General features: G+C 46.4%; 1 protein-coding gene across 2 annotated transcripts in view; it reads right to left on the reverse strand.

Moving 5' to 3' along the window:
- Col12a1 (collagen type XII alpha 1 chain) overlaps positions 1 to 2,466 on the reverse strand; it is a 119,993-nt gene extending 117,527 nt beyond the window's left edge. For both annotated transcript variants that reach the window (XM_021172383.3, XM_021172385.3), the window contains exon 1: positions 2,137 to 2,466. The gene's annotated coding sequence lies outside the window, so the exon portion shown is untranslated. The remainder of the gene's footprint in view (positions 1 to 2,136) is intronic.
- Between the last annotated feature and the right edge of the window lie 10,372 nt (positions 2,467 to 12,838).

Raw genomic sequence — 12,838 nt, forward strand, 5'->3', positions numbered from 1 at the left:
AGAAGGTTCTTAATTTTTCCTGCCTTTGCAAATAGATTTCTTCCTTAACGGCAAAGAGTTCCACTCATCCTTTTTACTTTCTCAACACACAGTAGCTATTTTAGCAGCAGAAAGGACTGCCCTAGTATATTCTATGATCCAATCCAGGAACAAAAGTTACCAGCAATTAGCTGGACTGGGAAGGTGTCTGTGGCCAAATGCAAAAACAGAACGAGGAGATTCAGAAGTGCACACATTACTTTAAGGCTACACCATAGGCCTCATGACAAATAGCGGGGAGCACTCCCCCATTTGTGCTTGGGAATTCAAAAATAAGCCAAAGGTTGGGCTCTCCTTGAGAAAAAAAAGAACTGACAGTCTCCAACCTTGCCTTTCCAAATCATTGGCACAAGGGTTAGGGCAGCTTTCCTCATCCGAGTGTAAATTGCATTTTACATGTCTGATGAGCAGGCAAGCCAAATTGCCCAGAGCTCCTTTTTATGAAGCCAGTATTAAAATTTTGGCACAGCTCTGGGATCTAAGGGATTTTAGTAATGTCTTCTCCCCCTAATTAACAACATTCAAACCCTTTCCTACATTAGTCAAAATTTGTAAAGATTAAAAAAGCATGAATGCTTCATTGTTGTCAACACCCGGCCATAACGCTGATATAATAATTTAGAATGCAGTCGGCAGTTGTGCTCACGAAAAGCTAAAGGGTGGTAACCTACCCACAAAAATCGGTGTGCAGTTTTCTTGGGGGCGGGGTTAAAAGGTTGAACAAAAAACTTGAGTTTTGGAAGAGTTTATCTTAGTCTAGTGCGCCACCTATCGGCTTCCTGTCTCAGCATCAAGAATGAATCACCTCTCTTTGGGGTATCTGATGAATAACTCAGCCATCTCCGCCAGCCAAGAATTCCGTTCGTATACGTTTTAAAGAAAAACGTCTCTCTCCTTCTTAGCCAAAACATTTATCGGAGTGCTTAGCAACACTTCATTGAGCATTCTCAGACATAGATGTCTGAAAGCGGTAGCCCTTACGTGGCAGTAGGATTTCCCTCACTTCCCCTCATGAATGAAAATGAATCAACTGCTGGAGTGGGGGCACTATGGGAACTGGTCCCTTTCGGACAAATCGCCCCTCCCCCACCCCTTGCTGGAAGGAGCCGACTTCTTAACTCTCTCAAGTTAACCTTTTTTTCAAACGCACACACAGGCACACATATGTTTCGTGGGCCCATCTAGATTCCAGGCGTCACCTATGTCTTCTATAAAGGCTACCTAGCCAAGGACGAGCTTAGACTTGTTTCTTCGCCCTCCTCCCCCAATCCCACCCCAATATTCTTTAGAAGACTCTAACCTTGGAACTGAGAGGAGGTGTATGCCAGAGATCTGAATTGGTCAGGGGACGGTGGCTGAGGAAGCCAGATGCAGGTCCCATTTGTCAACTGCTCTCAAATGCACTGACTCCACACACTCTGATCTGTGCACTCAAAGACTGGAGGAGAACCCTCCTCAAAGGTCCCATTGACTGACCCTGGGTAAAACTTAATCCCAGTGCATTCAGGAGGAACCCAAAAAGGAAGTCTCAGAAGCTACTGGCCTAACCAACCCAGCAGCACTTTGAAAGCAGTGGAGGATGGAGCCAGGGCAGCTCCCCCCAGAGCATCTGGAGATGCGACTAGCGCCTAGTCTCGCCAAGCTGGAGCGCTTTCCACTGGCCCTCCATGGAATTCTTCGCGGAGCGTACAGTACTTCACTTCGTTTTCCGGCAATGCCTTGTGTCCCTGCTGCAAGCTTGGCATCCCTGACAAAGCCACCAGATTATAAAGAGCGACCTATGCAGCCCGTGCTCTTCACTGAAAGCGACAGAGACTATAGAGGACATTACCCTACAGATGGATACATTGAGTCCCACTTGGCACACAAACAAGCCACCTTTCCTTCTCCCTCCAAAACTCCAAAGAAACCGCCAATCTCCTGTGCCACAGATCTATCTCGGGCACACTAATCAATCGCTTCCAAAGCCAAGCAGCCCCTGTGGGGCGTTCTGCCAGCCCCGGGTTAAGGTGCAAGCAAGAAGCCACTTTCCCCAGTTATCTTTGGGAAAGGCCGCGGGGAGTGGGGGTTGGGGTGGGGAACAGAAGCCAGACTGACCTGAGCCGGAGGTGACAGAGGGAGCCGGCGTCCAGCAGCCTGCGCGTGGGACCCCCTGGGCCTGGGAGGGCGCTGCGCTCCGGGAGCACCTGGCGGCCGCGGGTGTGGAAAAGGCGGCGGGAGCGCCCAGCAGCAGCGCCTAGTGCGCGGAGCGAGCGGAGGCAGGGGGACTGAACGCAGCTGCCGGCGGACGGGTCTGCAGCGGCCGCCTTTGCCGACTGGGAAGAGACTCCGCGCCGCGGGCTACTTAATAGAGGGCTGTTCCCGGCTCTCAGTTTACTCGGTTACGAAACGCCTGAGAAGGTGGAAGGCTGCCACGGGTGATGTATGCTCCTCGGCGGTGAAGGAGGTCTACTTTTGGGAACGTGTGCATACTTCGAGCATTCCTTCGGCGTGAGGTGGCGATCGCCGTAGTAGCAATGCCCCTCCGGGGGCGGGGAGGAGGGAGGGAGAGAGGGGGACAGCCGCAGCCGGGTTCCCTGCCAAGGGAGGCCGCGGACTCCTCCGCTTGGGGCGGGCTAGGGGGCTCGGGTTTCCCTAACCCAACGAGTTTCTTTAATACGTTTATTTTTCTAAAATAAGAACAATGGAGAAGGGGGGAACGGATCTTCGTTTCAGACCAGCGGGATGGGCATCCCCTTTGTCCCTCACCATTACATCTCCGGCCGCCACCGTCCCCACGTCCACCTTCCTCCCCCTCTGTCCTGGGTGCACTTAAAACCGATTTACAGGCTTTCCATTAACTAACTGTCTGTGCACGCGGCGGGCCTCTGTCTTTCCCAGTCTCCAAGGCGCGACTTTGAAAACTCCGACAGCCGCCTGCCTGCTCCCGGCTCAGGGCTAGGATGGCTTTCCCAGGCCTGTCTGTCTAACCTAGTTTTTCAGGATAGAGATGGGAGGCTTCGATTCAGTCTGGAGGGAGGGAGAGGAAAGTTATTGGTACCTGGGGCGGGGGGGGGGGCATCCCAAGGGAACATTCAAGAACAAGTTTTATTCGCCATAGAAATTTCTTGTCAGTTTAAGAGTAAAATCTGACCCACATTGGGGCTTCAGGCAGCTCTTCCCTAAAAAATTCCTAGAGGTGAAAAGGACGGAAAGGAGCTCACTCAGGGACGCTCGCACGCACGCGCGTGCTACTGAGAAGGCCAACTAGGAGCCGGACACTCCGCCAGCACACGGGCTCTTTTCTGCAGCTCCCCGGTTCCCGGCACTCCACCCCTTGGACGCAGTGGGAGTCTGGCACTTGAAGTTGCCAAATTGTACAAGACGCATGGGATGAAGCGTCCAGTAGTCACACGTTGTTATCCGGAAAGGGCTCGAAGATGGATTCCTACACGCGTTTGTGAGCTCAGAACTCGCTCCGCGAATTTCCCGCCCCTTGAAGCCCAGAGACGTCGCCTCAGCAGGGTTGGGCTAGTGGGTACTGGAAACAGGAGAGCTCTCTGGACCCTGGAGTAGACCGCCCCTTGGTAGCAGAAGCTGCGAGCACACCTGACTTAAGCCTTTCTTCCATGCTTGATCTCACCTCTGCACATTTGACTTCCCTGCTCTAGGCACATTAGTGTTTGGATTGACCAAAACTCTGCACGCTTTTGCCCAGTTCCCTTGTGCCTTGCCCCACGCACGGGCGGCCTCTGGCCAGAGCTAACCAGAGCAAGTGAGGAGCCTGGAAGAAAAGAAACGAGAAAAATGAGAATGGCCACCACCTCTGCACATTCTTGGAGCACGCAGGGCCCACTCAAAGGCCGCTGAGCAACTTGCACAAAGCGCCCACACAATGCGCAGGCTTTTCCTTCATGTCTCCACAGTTCTGGTGTCTGACTAGACCCTCCAGCCAGGGTGTGAGCGCATTTGGAAGATGCAAACACCAATGTGTGTGACACAGCTGATCTTTTATATCCCTGTGATGCTCAGAGCCACCCAGGAGCAGCGAGCCCCCTCTTCATGCCTGAAGGGAACCTCAGCTTCCAAGCCTGCTCTTCAGCAGGAAATGCACATGTAGGGAAAAGCGTCCAGTATGGTCCCCAGACATGTGAAGGAAGGTGACAACAGGACAGACCAGGGCCATGGTCCCAGCACCCCACTGTGAAGGTGAATGACTACACCAGCCATAGAAGGACACAAACACACACACACACAAGCACAATGACACTCCCTATCTAGAAAGGGAGAGCTGCCCGAGTGGAGAGTGTCTATCCCTGTCTTCCTCTTGCTCAGTCTGCAGCCTGAAGACTGAGTGAAAAAGACTTCTGGACACAAACATCCTCTCCAGCCTAGAGCGGCACCCAGGCAGGGGCTCCTTTTGCTCAAGTCCTTCTTAGCCGGGGAGGCTGGGGGGGGGGGGAGAGATATGCTGCAAGAAAGGTGGGTGAGGCAAACCAACAGCTATAGAAGCCCTTATCGCCCTCTGAAAAACAATCCCTGGGCAAGATTTAGTGGTTCTGGGGGCGTGGGGGGCGCGACTTGCCGGTAAAGGAGACAGTCACAAATGTATCCAAGCAAGCTTATTCGTAAGGGGCCATGGGGCAATTCAAATCCTCGCAGCCTAAAGTCTGAATTGTATGGTCTCCTGGGTCCTGTAAGCTTGACTCCAGTAAGGGGACAAACATGGTAGAACCCCCCTCCTATCCGATGCCTGTCAATGGTGCGTTTATTTCTTAACTCCTCCTTGGAATCTGTTAGGTTTGCAGTAAACCGGTGGTTTTTTTGCTGACTGAAGCACAGCTGGCTGTATTTATTGAGTCTAGTTGCTTCCTGTGGGTCTTACTCCTGTGGCCATATCCCCAGGATCGGCCTATCCTCTCTCTCCCTCTCTTCTGTTCCCACCTCTTCTCCCTTCGAGTCCTGGGTTCCCGGGGGTTCAAGATCTACAGATCTCTTGTCACACAGCGCGACCTAGTGGATGACTAGAAACCTGAATCAAAATTATGGATTTTAAGAGCTGGGAGCGATTGGAGGAAAAAAATCTGTCATTCAGCCACCTGGCTTTTCGGACTGATAATTGAAAGGGAAGATAGACCAGGACTTGGCGTCAAGTTAAGGAGCTCTGTAAAGAAAAGCCTGCTCCAGAGCTGTGAGGTTCTGGGCAGTTTTTGAAAAATAAATAAATAAACAGGGGGCGGGGAGGAGGGGGGGAGATCCATTTCAGGATGAAGCTGGGACACAGCACCAACACTAGCTTCTAGAAAACTAAAGTGCATGAAATCAACTCATCTAAGGCCCCAGAGATAGGATAAACAGTTTCTACTCCCACTGCACATTCTAACTGGCCCACCCTCGCAGAGAGGAAAGAGAGACCTGGGGTGAACGGGTAGGCATTACTGAACACTGAGGATTCTGTGGGAGAGTCTGGAGACAAAGGTAGAGTGGTGCTAGTGCTCCTCCTGGTTATCGGATGCCAACAGGCAGCCAGACCAGGACGAGTGGAAACTGTGTCTGAACATTTCCCGTCCCTGTGGGCAATTCAATACACATTTAATCAGCACCTTCTGTGTACCATCTGTCTTAGTTATTCTACTACAGCTGTGAAGAGACACCTTGGGCCACATCTCCTAACCCTTGTGGTTTGCTTGTTTGTTTGCTGAGACAGGGCTTCTTCATGTAGCCCTGGCTTTCCTGAAACTCTGTATACCAGACTTGCCTCAAATTCACAGAGATTTGCCTGCCTCAGCCTTTATCCCCCAAGTATTGGGATCAAAGGCATGCATCACCACCACCCAGTCCTGCTAATCCTTCTAATCCTTTCAAATAGTGCCACTCCCTGGTGAGCAAACTTTCAAGTATAGGAGCCTATGGTGGCCATTCTTATTCAAACCATCACACCACCAAAGGCCAAGTTCTGAGAAGCCAGCTGTAAAGCCTATGAAGATAAGGCATTTCTCTCAAAACTCTGTCAAATAACATTTGGGCTGGGCACCTAAGGCCACTTCATGTGCCCCATTCAAGCCTTCTGAATAACTGGGCCCTCTCTTAAAGGAAAGAAGGGATGCAGTGCACGCCTACCTTTTTATCTTCCCAGAATTTCTTCAATGAATCCAAAGGCTTTGAATACTTGACCCACACCTCCCTGACCAGGATCCAGGGTGTGGGGAGCTTGGGAGCAAAGAGAAGAATCTTCATCCCATGTATCTACTATGCAAGCTCTCAGCTCAAAACGCATAGGTTGCATAGGAAATTGTAAAGGTCCTAAACCCCAGCCTCCACATGCAAAACCTAGTCACAGTGGACTACTAGGGTTTATGACGAGCCAAAGACTGCTGGGAATGTATGCGAGAGTCAGTTATGACCTCCTTGGGCAAAAGGCAAAAGGCAAGAGGAAATGCATTCATTTACAAGAGGAAAAAGCAACGCTCTGCCCGGAGTCAATACTGTCTCTCTGACCAGCACAGGGATGTAGACTCGATTTGTTTGTGGCTGTCAAAGTCAGCGAAGGTGCATAACTTCTAGTCAAGCTGCTACTGTGTCTGCAGGCACTGCATGGATGCTGACACACATTTTCAGGTTGTAGAACTGAAAAGGCACAGGAGCTCATGTTTTAAGATTTGATCTTGCCCGGCAGCATGACACATGACTTTAATCTGAGGACTCCAGAGGCAGAGGCAGATGGATCTCTGGGAGTTCGAGTCCAGCCTAATCTACAGAGCCAAGTACAGGACAGCCAGGGCTACCCAGAGAAACCGGTCTCGAAAACAAAAACAAAACTTCGATCTTTGCTCTCAACTGGAGTTGAGTTGTAACCAGACAAACGTTTCAGTTTCTAATGTTTTCTAGTGTGTTTTTATACACTCGTAACAAATGTTGTGAAGTGTATTTATCGCTGACCCACAAGTCCCTAAAGCAGACATACTTTGAAATAATCCTTAAACTTTGGTGACCGGCGCCCTCTAGTGGAAGAGATAACTAATTCCCTAGTCAGGCTCAACTTCATTACTTAATCCGGAGTAGTCATTCACCAATGTTTCTCCACTCCTTGGAGCTCACTGAGGCACTCTGGGAAATTCCCAGATTCCCATGTTTAAGGCCATACCAAAAGAAGCACCTTTTGTACAAAATGTGAATATATTAACAATAAGCAGAGAATTTGTAAAAAAAAAAAAAAAAAAAAAAAAAAACATCAGTAAACTGCTAGAGATTATATACCTGAAAGCTAAAGGACCAAAATAAAAATTAATTTGGGAAAAGTATGTAGGATAGAGGATAAAGGACACCAAAAGAAGAAATCAGACCAATCTACCGCAATGTCTCAACTTCCCTCTCAGTATATAAGCTCTGGGTCTGACCCCAGTGACAAGGCATTCCTCCCACCTGAGTACTGCTGTGAGACCACTGTGTGACTTCACATGGCCATAGTAGGGTTAAAACAATGGGTGTAGCCAGCCTTTGCTACGTCATAGGTTCTTTTTCCCAACCTTTCTCTTCCCAGCTTCACCCTATCACTAGATAGAAGAAAAAGAAGGATAGAGGAGAAAGATAGCGATCCCTGAATCTATTTTTCTCTTTGTTTCTTCTTTCAGCATAACTACTAACAAACTGCATCCAACCCCACCCCCCACCCCCACCCCAAACAACCACCAACCCTTCCTTTCAGGGCCCTAGCATTTATGTACCCTCTGGAAAGTTCCCAGAGTTCCAAACATCACACATTTTAGAAACTATCTGCAGCTGGCAAAACTATGCCTCTGATTGGCACGAGGCAAATCATAGTCAGCTGCTGCAGACAGTCTGAAGTAACCCCATGCCTCCACACCTGGGATTAAAAGGGAAACATATTCTTCTATGTCTGTGCTTTTTTAACGAAACCAAAATTCAAGAACTAAAAATGGGTCTTGAGGCAGACGGCACAGAAGGTTATCTAGGAGAGATAACCTGATATCTGAGCTCTACCCTTAGACCAATCAAGTTTCATACCTGGGAAGGCCAGAACAACTGTGGAGTTTTGAAGATACCCAGGCCAGTATCTGATGGTCAGTGAGTAGACACACAGGAATTTAAAACATGTTGAGGATCCAGCTGCCATCCGGAAGATTAAGATGAAGACGAACTGATTCTAGGACTAGTCTCCAAGTCATGGTTCAAGAGTATATATAAATGTGGATTTCGCAAAAGGATTAGTACCAGGGAAGTTACAAGGAAACAAAGCTGATTGCCCAGGGTCAGAGCGCTGGTGAGTAGAGAAGCCAGAGTCACAACCCAGGCTCACTGCTTTCTAAACCTCTCATTCCACTCCCATGTGGCACCCAGAAGGAATCTGTTTTCTGTCCTGACTGATTTAAAATTCAAATCGGACAAAGGCATGACACAATTCCATTAACCAATGGACATGCTAAATGCTCTTTTATTTTCCTGTCTTACTAAAGTTTACACTAGTGCATACATTTATATCCAAAATATGAGAAAAGGTTGCTTGCTTCTTCTGAGGAATACTTTACTGCACCCATACCTAACAGATTCGAAATATACAATACAATACGACAAAAGCTATGTCTCAGAGTGGTCGGCCTGGCCTGGTGGTGATAGAGATTCTCATGGCAAGGCAGTCAAGGAAACAAGGCTCTTTGAAATCCTCTAACCAAGGCCCTCATCCCACAACAACTCTGAGAGCCACAAGAGACAAGTAGCTTGATCAATGTCTTGTCCCTATCAGCAAGGCCATGACTACAGGACAGGAACCAGATGCCCAAATGATCTTCTTTCTGGTTAATTCCGTTACCCAGCTCCTGAATATTTTGTTAGTTTTACAAACAAGGTCAGAATTCATTGCAACACTGTCTCCAGAACAGAGTTGGAATATGGCCAGGAAAGCGGCTGCCTATCACAACATCTCTGTATTTGCAATCTTTTAAAGTTGAGTAGAGCAAACAAGCAGTGACTTATACACCTAGATGTGCCTGGACCACAAAACACACCAAGAAAACTGATGATGCCACTGCAAAGATCAGATGCTATAGCTCCTGCTCCAAAGCAAGCAAAATGGGAGGCATCTTGGGTCCAACGTGCTGCATGTACCCAGCAATGTCGAGTATGTTTCCAGGTGAAAGGGACACATCAAAGTTATGACAGGCAAGATATGACTATTCTCAAGCCTATGCTTAGAGTCCTTGAGAACACTGCCTTCCCTTTCAATACTCTTCTCATGAGGGTCCTAACATTGGCACCTTACTACTATGGCAACGAAGTTTACTGAAACTCATAGGACACTTGGCCTTCACATGTAACATCATTTTGATATTGTTCTACCTGAAACCATGCTTTGAGCTAGTTGGTCCCCAGAAGGTCCCCAGGAGACAAAGGAGCATGGAATCCTCACAGATGACATCACTCTTGGGCATGCATTTTCCCTAGCAAGTCGTTGATTCCATGAAAAAATTTCCCAACAACTTACATTTGATCTTTCCTATCATAGACGTCACTGAAAAGATGACGTGACATCTTTTTTAAATAAACAAACATTACCCTGGAAAGTGGACAAGGAGAGAAGGCAAACTAAATGGAGCTATAAATAGTCAGGAACTATAGGTTTCCAGGAAAATCTGGGTGTTTTATTGATGGCTGTGATGGGATCACTAATATTGGCACAGCAAGTGCATCGTAGTACTGACACCCTCTCAAACACCCACAGGCTCCCTCTATCACTGCAGGCTCACAAGATAAAATTTGAGATTCCTCTCTGTTCCCACAGATCCTAAGACAGAAAGCAGGCCCCTACCTCATCATTCTGGACTACATGTCTTTTCCTGATCTTACCCTTTATTCACTACTCCAAGACGTCCTCTAGCCTGCTGCCCTGAGACTCAGGTGCCCACATTCTGCCTGTCTATTCCCAACTCTTAGCTAGGCTTCTGGAAAATGGTGCTGATACACCTTGGTGAAAGAATCCTATCAAATTTGCTTCCAGGGGATTTTTTACTATTTCAAGAAAATATCACTTAAAAAAATTACTCTCTAGCAGAGTGATATTTGAGCCTGAAATATCACTTGGGACATTTATTTGGTAGAGAAATGTATTTTATTCAGCATCATTCTACTGGAACAATCTAAAACAATTAGACTGCATCATATCTAGCTATTTATTTTTACACAGTTTTAAAACAGTAACATATGAAAGTTAACATAACCAAAGATCAAGTATGAGTAGGCTTATATTCATTTTAAAAGCACTATGGACCGGAAACCATATGTCCTTCCTACAGAACCATAAACTGATATAATGGATTTTAAAACAATTAGCATTTTATTGTAAATTTATTATTATATACCTTATAAAGCTATTGTTCTTATCACTTACCTAAAATAATTGAAAACAGAGGATAGAAAGACGGCTCAGTCGGTAAAGCATACAAAATCATGAGGACCTGAGCTCAGATCTCCAGCTGGCACAGAAGCCAGGCATGGCAGCACATAGCTAGAATCTCAGACCTAGAAGCAGAGGCAGGAGGGTCTGTAAACACTTCTACCCAGCCAGTCTAACCAAAGTGGTTAGTTCCAGGTTAAGTGAAAGACTGTTGTTGGAAAACAATTGATGAGGACACTTGACATTGTCCTCTGGCCGACACACACACACACACATTGTGTGTGTTTATACCAGCATCATTTATAATATACAAATTCTAGAAACTACTATAATGTCCATCAAATAGATAAACACAGACTACACATACAATGAATAACACTTATACATGAAGAGAACAAACTGTTGGTAATATGCAACATGGTTGATTTCAAATGCATTCTGTCAAGACACAAAGGGATGGATACTACATATGATGTCTTTTTTGCCACCTAGGCACTAGCAAAATGTCAGGGAATCAAAGGAGGAGTATGAGAGGAGAGGAAGTAATGATAACGAAGACAATGAAGACTTAGGACATGATAGAAATGTTTCATATCGTAATTATGGGGTTGTTATAATATTGTGTACATTGACAAAACCTCATTTTATGGTATATTAATTCTTCTTGGATAGTGTTAACTTTTGCTCTCTTCTGAACCTGGAACATACTCCTCTCTTCCCTTTGGATGTGATGACCCGTGGTTCTCAGGCCTTGGACCTTGGATGAGAATCCCAGTGTTGGCTCCTGTGGTTCTAATACCTTTGAAATTGAGCTAAGCCCAACCACCAGCCTTCCTTATTCTCTAGTTTTCAAATAATCTATATAGGATTCAGCTTCTGTAACTGTGTGAACAAATTCCCCTAATGGGTTCCTCAAAAAAACTGGAAATAGATCTACCACATGATCCGGTTATACCACTTCTTGACATCTAACTCAGCACCTTACTACAGGGAGACATATACATACATGCTTACCACTGCTCTTTCACAACTGCCAAGAACTGAAAAGACCTAGATGCAACTGATGAATGAATAATAAAAAGTATGGCACATCTACACAATGGAATATTACTTAGCTATTACCAAAAAATGAAATTATGAAATTCTCAGGTAAACAATTTGCCTTTTTGGATTTTTATTAACTTTGAATGTTATTCCCAAATACATACATCAATATCAGTTTGTTTCTTTTTTTTTATTTTAATATTTTTATTACATATTTTCCTCAATTACATTTCCAATACTATCCCAAAAGTCCCCCATAGCGCCCCCCACTTCCCTACCCACCCATTCCCATTCTTTTGGCCCTGGCATTCCCCTATATTGGGGCATATAAAGTTGGCAAGTCCAATGGGCCTCTCTTTCCATTGATGGCCGACTAGGCCATCTTTCAATACATATGCAGCTAGAGACAAGAGCTCCAGGGTTCTGGTTAGTACATCATGTTGTTCCAACAATAGGGTTGCAGATCCCTTTAGCTCCTTGGTTACTTTCTCTAGCTTCTCCATTGGGAGCCCTGTGATACATCCAATAGCTGACTGTGAACATCCACTCCTGTGTTTGCTAGGCCCCGGCATCGTCTCACAAGAGACAGCTATACAGCCGGGTGTGGTGGCGCACGCCTTTAATCCCAGCACTCGGGAGGCAGAGGCAGGCGGATTTCTGAGTTCGAGGCCAGCCTGGTCTACAAAGTGAGTTCCAGGACAGCCAGGGCTATACAGAGAAACCCTGTCTCGAAAAAACCAAAAAAAAAAAAAAAGAGAGAGACAGCTATATTTGGGTCCTTTCAGCAAGATCTTGCTAGTGTATGCAATGGTGTCAGCGTTTAGAAGCTGATTATGGGACGGATCCCTGGATACAGCAGTCTCTAAATGGTCCATCCTTTCATCACAGCTACGAACTTTGTCTCTGTAACTCCTTCCCTGGGTGTTTTGTTCCCAATTCTAAGAAGGTGCACAGTGTCCACACTTTGGTCTTCATTCTTCTTGAGTTTCATGCGTTTAGCAAATTGTATCTTATATCTTGGGTATCCTAAGTTTTGGGCTAATATCCACTTATCAATGAATACATATTGTGTGAGTTCTTTTGTGATTGTGTTACTTCACTCAAGATGATGCCCTCCAGGTCCATCCATTTGGCTAGGAATTTCATAAATTCATTCTTTTTAATAGCTGAGTAGTACTCCATTGTGTAAATGTACCATAATTTCTGTATCCATTCCTCTGTTGAGGGACATCTGGGTTCTTTCCAGCTTCTGGCTATTATAAATAGGGCTGCTATGAACATAGTGGAGCATGTGTCCTTTTTACCGGTTGGGACATCTTCTGGATATATGCCCAGGAGAGGTATTGCTGGATCCTCCGGTAGTACTAT

The sequence above is a fragment of the Mus caroli genome, unplaced genomic scaffold, assembly GCF_978045245.1.
Source record: "Mus caroli unplaced genomic scaffold, Mus_caroli_1 scaffold_11, whole genome shotgun sequence".
Taxonomy (NCBI): Eukaryota; Metazoa; Chordata; class Mammalia; order Rodentia; family Muridae; genus Mus; species Mus caroli.